Source organism: Nannospalax galili, unplaced genomic scaffold, assembly GCF_000622305.1.
Source record: "Nannospalax galili isolate Female #2095 unplaced genomic scaffold, S.galili_v1.0 scaffold266, whole genome shotgun sequence".
Classification (NCBI taxonomy): domain Eukaryota; kingdom Metazoa; phylum Chordata; class Mammalia; order Rodentia; family Spalacidae; genus Nannospalax; species Nannospalax galili.
This window is the reverse complement of record NW_008355390.1, coordinates 2,937,668-2,945,486: the sequence shown is the minus strand read 5'-3', so window position 1 is coordinate 2,945,486 and position 7,819 is coordinate 2,937,668. Positions and strand designations below refer to the sequence as shown.

The following is a 7,819-nucleotide window of genomic DNA, read 5'->3' as shown; positions in this document are numbered from 1 at the left end:
TGTGTGTGTGTGTGTGTGTGTGTGTGTGTGTGTGTGTGTGTGTTTTAAGTGGTTTAAATAAACACTTTAAAGAGCACCATACCCACATGTGTTCAGGTCAATTGTATCATCAAATAGGTTGACCTCAAACTTAATCAAAAACCCAAGCTAGGTTTATGGCTTAGTGGTATAGCACTTGCCTAGCATGTGCAAGGCCTTTGATTTGAGCCTGGGGGGGTGGAGAGAGAGAGAGAGAGAGAGAGAGAGAGAGAGGTGAATCGTCAAGTTCAATTGTCAAATTCAATTTGAAAATAAAAACTTAGAGTATAAAGTGAAAATAAACTAGTATGTAACAAAAAAAAAAGAGATAGAGAGAAGAGGGAGGGAGGGAGGGAGCGAGGAAAAGCAGTGTGAAATTTGCCCCCTACTGATTGAGGGTAAAATACACTATGTGCAATTATAGCTTTTTTTTTTCAAATTTATTTATTGAATTTTTTGAGAATTTCATACAATGTATTTTAATCATATACAGATCCCCCTCCCTTTTCTCCACCTTCATCTTACTACCCACACCTGATTTCATGTCTTCTATTATTTTTCAAGGCCTATCAAGTCTACTTTGTGTTCCCCAAATGTTCTTGAGCAATGGTTCATCCTCTGGTCAACCTATCTGGCTTCACACCTTTTAAAAAACCTGACTCTTCTTCTCCCAGCAGCTATCAGTTGCCTATAGTTCCTAGGCTATATAGCTAGGGTTGGGGTTTCTTGCCCAGTTAACCCACTCCATGTTGGGATTTTGTCTGACTTGAGGCTGCATAGGTCTTGTGCATGCTGTTGTAACTGCTGTGAGTTCATATGAGTAACTGCCTTGCTATCTGGAAAATACTGTTTCCTTGTATTTGTACACAACCTCTGGCTCTTACAATCTTTCCACCCCTCTCTTCTGTGATGATCCCTGAGCTTTTGGAGGAAAGGCTGTTATATAGGTGTCTCATTCAGAGCTAAGCACTGTGTAGTTTCTTATTCTCTGCAAATTGACCAGTTGTAGGTCTCTGTGTAAATACCCATCCACTGCAAGAAGAAGATTCTCTAGTGAGAACTGAGAGATGTATTAATCTATGAGTATAGCAATAAGTAATTTGGAGTAGGTTTAATACTATTTCTATTTAGGCAAATAATAGTAGTAGATTCTCCCCTACAGTTTGTGACCTGTCAAGCCACAGGCTCCTAGGCCTTATGAGAGTTTTACGTTGAGAAAAGTGTCTTAATTTAATAATAATTATTTAGTCTGTAAGGTTTACCCATTAATTACATGGTGTTACTTAAACCTTGTAGTCCATGAGTATATCATTGACATCTGTGGATTGGAAAGAGTAGGAGAAGAAAATCTGCAAATCTGTTTTGTTCATTTTAATTAACTTTGATTTGGGAAAGAAAAAAATATTTAGACTGTTGACAATATAATATTTGTTACATATGCATTTTGCTTTTAAGCATTAATTCTGTCTCAAAATTCCAATAAATAACCTGCAGTAATAGTAACCTGAATTTCTGTGTCTTTTTCAATCTACCTATTGAATTATCATTTCCTTTTTTCAAATTACTTTCTACCAGCATACTGAGGAAGAAATTGCTTTCCTCCAAATTACATCCAATGTTTCCAGCTGTATTTTTTCTCATATCTCTTCCTATCTTCTCTCAGACCTTTTTCCATTAACAAAGGAGAGAAAGGGAAGGGATTGCGATGAGAACATTATAGAAATTCTCCTTCTAATGGAAGCTAATGAGAAATTTCAAAGCAAAATAGATTGTGCACTATTTTCTCATGTTTAGTGAAGCTTTCCTTCTCATCCTGGTAATCATCATTCTTTCTAGCAAGCACAACTCTCTAAAATATATTCAACTACGGTCATTCTATCCTCTACCAAATACTTGGTTATTTATTACACTAGTGGCTATAATATACTTTTAAAAGCATAAACATGCATACAAGTCTTAATAAGTTTACCTTGTTTCATAGCTGCTAAACAATCAAAGCTCATTAAAAATATACACAGTCTAGAAAAGAAACTTTGTAAAATTAAAGTATTGTTTTTACTATATGTAACACTAAATAATGGAGCCAGGCGCATACCTTTAGTCCCAGCGCTCGGGAGGCAGAGGCAGGTGGATCTCTGTGAGTTCAAGGCCAGCCTGGGAGACTAAAAAAAAAAAAAAAAAAAAAAAAAAAAAAAAAAAGATTAGAGAGCATGAATTAAGTCTATCTCCTTTCTTAATCTTCTCAGATTACACAAACTCTGAAATTTTGGGTAAGGAAAGCATGTGAAATTGAAACAAATGCAGTTTCAATTAAAAGAGTGTGTGAGTATGAAAATATGGATAAAGAAGTAAGTGCTCTCGTTGTCTGCTTAATTGTTTTCAGTTTTGGAAAGAGAGTGCCAGTATATAGTTCAGGCTTGCCTTGAATTCACAAATGCTCCTGCCTCTGCCTCCTAAATGAGGGGATTACAGGTATGCAGGTGTGTGTCATCACGTCCAGAAACTCTTCTATAAGCAATAAATTATAGTAAGTGTCATACACCTTAAAATGACATCTTTTTATGTATGTACCTCCATATATTTTTTTGAGAATTCAGAGATGAGCACTATATTTGCATCATTGCCGTCCCTCCCTTCTCCCTCCAAATAGTCCCACTCCCCCCACTCCCTCTCAATTTTGTAACCCCTAATTTTATTTATTACAAGTAAATCTTAAATAAAACATAAATTTCTGATTTCTTGTTGGAATATTTAGCATTTCAATGTAACAAAGTCAAAATAGTTGTAAAATGAACATTATTGTATATAACACTGAAAAAAACATTAATTAGGACACTCCACAAATTTTATTTCAGTGAGTTATGAAAATGTAACATGATAATCTAAAAGACACACTAATGTGTCCTCTAATGATCTTGCATAAACTACACAAAAATTGTAGGTTTGTGAGGATGTTACATTGAGAAAAAGTCTTAGGATAGTCATTTCATAGTTAGAATCGGTAACAGTTTTAATCACATTGATACTGCTTGTATATTTATTTCATAGGTGCGTCATTAACATCTTTCTGAATCAGAAGGAGGAAACCGAATGAGCATATTTTGATTTTTTTAATTAGCCACAATTTGGGAAGACAAAGTGCTAGGCTATTGACAGAGTACAATATTGAAGTTATCACCGTCATTTTCTCATGACCTAGTTCTGTCTCCATGTTCCAGTAAATAAAGGACAGATGAAAAAGAGTCACTTGGATTTCTGTATCTTCCTGAAGTGACTTGTGGAAGTCTTTCCTCTTTTGCTCAATAGACTAAGGAAGAGATTATCTCCTATTTAAAAAAAAAAAAAAAACAAAACAATACTTAGGTTATATTTTTCAGTTGTAGTTCTTCCTGTCTTCTCTCCTACTGTACTCCATTAACTTCCCGTTTTATTTCCTGCATTTTAGAATCCTTATCCCGTGCTCTTCATAGCCTGAAGAGACACTAAACACCCTCTCCGTCTTCCTACTTCAGCTTGGATTTTGAATCTTCCTTTGATTTCTCTTGGGTCTTGCTTTTCCTACTCCTACAAAGTTCATGACCTTAAGCGCACCTTGACATTCTCCGATGTACATGTTCAGCTTGCTCGCTCTAGTTCCAGCTGACTTTTGGCAGCAGTATTTGTCACAACGTGTGTTGCACTACATGCATGGATGTGTTTGTGTTTTTGTGTTGTAAAATGTGTGTATAGTTACATTTTGCTGTGTTTTTTCAGTGTGTAATGAATATATATGTGCCAAAACTATTGATGTGGTAAAAACAAGCTTATTCAGAAACCCTAAAACTCCATTTCTCTACTCCAGTTCATGGAAGAATTCTTTAGAAAAGTTGCCAGTTCTTATTGTACCTACTTGCTTCCCAGTTATTGCTGGACTCTCCAGACTGGCTTTTCATCCTGCCAGTCTGTTAGTCCTGTCTTATCTAGTCCACAGATGGTCCACATTCAGCCCTCATTTTACCCAACTTGTCATTTGACATTGGCAATCACTCTCTCTTCCATGAAAAGCTTCAACCTCAATGTGCAGGCACCACATTCTGTTATGTGTTCTACTCCTGACTTAGCAGTCTCCAGAAAGGCTCTTGCTTTGAGTCTGATGCAAATAGTTAATTCTCTTTGTACACAATGCTTTCCTGCCAATATCCACATAGCAAATTCCTTTAGCATGTCAAGCACCCTTCCTAACCAACCCAGTAAAAATGACCCACTCCTCCTACCGAACCCTGCCTGTTTCTGGACTTCCAAAGCTTTTCTATCATTAAACATTCTACTTATTTAGTTATATGATTCTTTCCATCTCTCCTTATTAGTGTGTATACTGCAGAAGGGGAGGATTTCTCAGTTTATCATCATTGCCCATGAATTTCTAGAATTTAAAACAATAACTGGAATTATAAAAAGTATCTAGGGAAAGAGTGACAACTTGTTCTCTTGGCTAAATTTTCAAGTTACCTTTACATCCTTCACAGAGTCTTAGAAGGTTTTCCTTAGTAATTTGACAGGAAAATTTATTTCTAAGATTTTCTGTAACTAAACGGAAAGTTTTAGTAGTTAAAACTATTTCCAGAAAATCGTAGTGTCAATAAAATCTCATCACTTTTCCTCACTTTAATTCTTTACATGAGAATTATTTTGGAGAAATAGATGGAATTTTTATTTTATTAATTAAGGAATATTTCTTTATTTTAAGGCACCTTGGATAATGCCTAGAAGGCCACCATTACAATGGCCCGATAAAGGGATTGTTGTTTATAAATTATCAGGCTCGATACCAAGATGACCTTGGCTTAGCACTGCAGGATATCACTTTCCAGACTCATGGGGAAGAGAAGGTACTATACACATTGCATGTTTCTCCTTTTATCTGAAGCATTATTAAATATAAATAGTTTTTAATAAAGTTATGTTATTGTGGAGCATAATTTAGTGTACTTTACTTTTGCTTACTATACAAAGTAGATTTTAACAATAAGTAAACAGTAACCAAAAGATAGTGAATCTCTATAATGAGGTGTTTGCATACTGAGTGATGCCATACTTTCATATATATATTTACATATGAAAAATAATATATATGAAAAGATATTTATTTCTCAAAGTTTACGGGACTGGAAACTTCAATATCAAGGCAACAGCCTTTAGTTTTTTGATGTATTTTATCATATTTAAGCTTTAAGATATTTTATTAGTGTAAACCAATTGCATTGGTGTTCTCTCTTCCTAATGTTCCTATTAACACCAAGATAGGAATCAGCAACCAAACAGACTGCTTGAGAGTACGTGGCCAAAAGAACAAGTTCAATTTCTGGGATAGCTATGACAAGCCGACTATGTGAGACAGGATTCCACGATCTTTCAACAGTTTCTGTGACTCCCTTTATACTTCTAAGGTATAGGAAAAGTTGCACATAAATCTTTGATCATTTTTTCAGTCTGTCTGACAAAAATTTCCAGTATTTCCTGCAAGAATAATAGTGATAATGATGATTTTGATGATGATAATGATGATGATGATGATGATGATGATGATGATGATTTGTTTGGAGTAAGGGAGAGTAGGAAAAATCTCAATGAAAGTTCCAGTAGAGCAATCCCACCATCAGTATTTCCATTGCCCACACCTTTAATGTTTAGGCATGGTTTGGAGGCACCCTACTTTCCTGAGGTCACTGGAGTTTGGTTCAGGGGCAACTACATTAGTCAAAACTAAAGGAAAAACATGTATTAGTTAAGTCTTTCCATTAAGTAAGGAATATGTTGAATAGAGACCGATCTATAAAAGATCATTATATCTTCCATGTCAGTCAAGGTTAATCTAGCTGACCAAATGAGATTCCATTGACCTGACACATGATGAATTTTTTTGTGTATGCTAAAGGCCCTGTTCGCTTACAAAATGTAAAGTACAAACTGCTTATGATCACTTCATTACAGATCAGAATTGTGGGAAGGACTGGGGAAGGTAAATCAACGTTATCAAACTGCTTATTTAGAATTGTGGAGAAATCAGGAAGCAAAATTATTATTGATGGAATTGACATATCAACTATTGGGCTTCATGATCTTCTGAGCAAGCTTAATATAATTCCACAAATAAGGCCTCTTTTATTAGTAGTCTTTATTAACTCTTTCCAAGTGATCATCTTTCTTTCCATTTTCTCATTATTTTTTAAAAATGAATTCCTTCCAAGTAAATAAATTCATTTTTGGAAGCAAGATTGTCTTCAAGGTATTATTAAAAAGGGTACATGATTAAATATTCTTAAATGTTCCTAGGGTAAATCTTCCTAGGAGCAATTGTCTGTTTGAAAAATCAGTACATTAATTTAAAAGTTTTCTTTACAATAGTATAAATGACATTTGAATAAGTAGATCAGATTGAAAAGCACTGATGTATTTTAAAAGAAAAAATATGTATCTCATTTAATTGGTAGTTTGTATAAAATTTTGACGATTTTGACATGACGTTTAGAAACATTAAAAGAACACTAATTTATTCAAATTTCTTTTCTCAAGCCCTTTGATATTCCCTTCTGTGAAAGCAAAGGAACTTGATTATTAACAAGTATGCAAATTGGCTCAAGAAGATGCTTCCAAAGTTGTAGGTGGTTTCTTCAGTTGAATTTGAGATTTATTAAATATCTTTATGTTATCTTCTAAAATACCTTAAATATTAAAATACTCTTTGTCATATTATTTAGACACACTTACATTAGCATATTTATTTCAAAACAAATTGCAATAAAATATGGAATTCTAGCAGAGAAAAATTTGTATAGAAACAATGTCTTATGAATTATAGGTGTAGTAAATACAGCTTCACCCATTGCAATGAAAGAAGATGGAGTTATTCTATTTGCACCAATTTAAATATGAACTCTTTGAAACTGCACTTCATTATCTCTAAAATAGGGATCTTCATTTCTGTCTTTCTGGTTTGGCATGTTTATTAATAATGTTATATGATGACTATAGTTTATATCTATTTTGTACTTAGTTCCTCCATAAATAGCAGCAGCAGCAGGAAGAGGAGGAGGATTTTATATTATTAATAATAGTAAGGAGAGAAAGAAAATTGGGATATCACTGATAAATTAATCTCAGTTAACACAGTTCTCACTCTTAAACAGGAGATATGTTCCATGGTCCCCAGAGATTGCCTGCAACTAAGGACAGTCCCATACCTTTCATCGATCCATATTGTGTTAGTTACTTCTCTGGTCCTTCTGACAAAATATCTGACAGAAACAACTTAAGAGAGAAAGGATTTATCCTGCCTACTATTTTCATAAGTTTTAGTTCTTCATGATTGGAAAGGCATGACAGAATTCATGATTGGAGGAGAATATGAAAGGGGATCCTCACATCCTGGAGCATCAGTAATCAGAAAACAGAACCAGAAGCAGAGCCAGACTATGATCCTCATAGGTCCATCCCCAGTGTCTGACCTCTACCAACCATCCTTCAGCCGCCCAAAACAGTATCACCAGCTGGTAACCCAGACATTCAGGAGCCTGTGGAAGTTTCACATTGAAACCAAAATGCATACCTTTATTGTGACAAAACTGAGTTCATAAATTAGGCACCTTTTGGGATTAATGACAACAACAAAATATTCAAAGAGAAAAATTGTAGCAGTACACTATGTTTTCTTTGTAGACCATGAACCATTTTTTCCAGTTTTAAGACAAAACATCAAAACTAACACAAGTTTTGTTTTTTTTCCTTTGACATAGTTTCACAGACTGCTGTATTCTTAAGCAAT

At 34.6% G+C, this 7,819-nt stretch overlaps 1 pseudogene; it reads left to right on the top strand.

Moving 5' to 3' along the window:
* LOC103749715 overlaps positions 1-7,819 on the top strand; it is a 133,379-nt pseudogene that overhangs the window by 121,896 nt on the left and 3,664 nt on the right.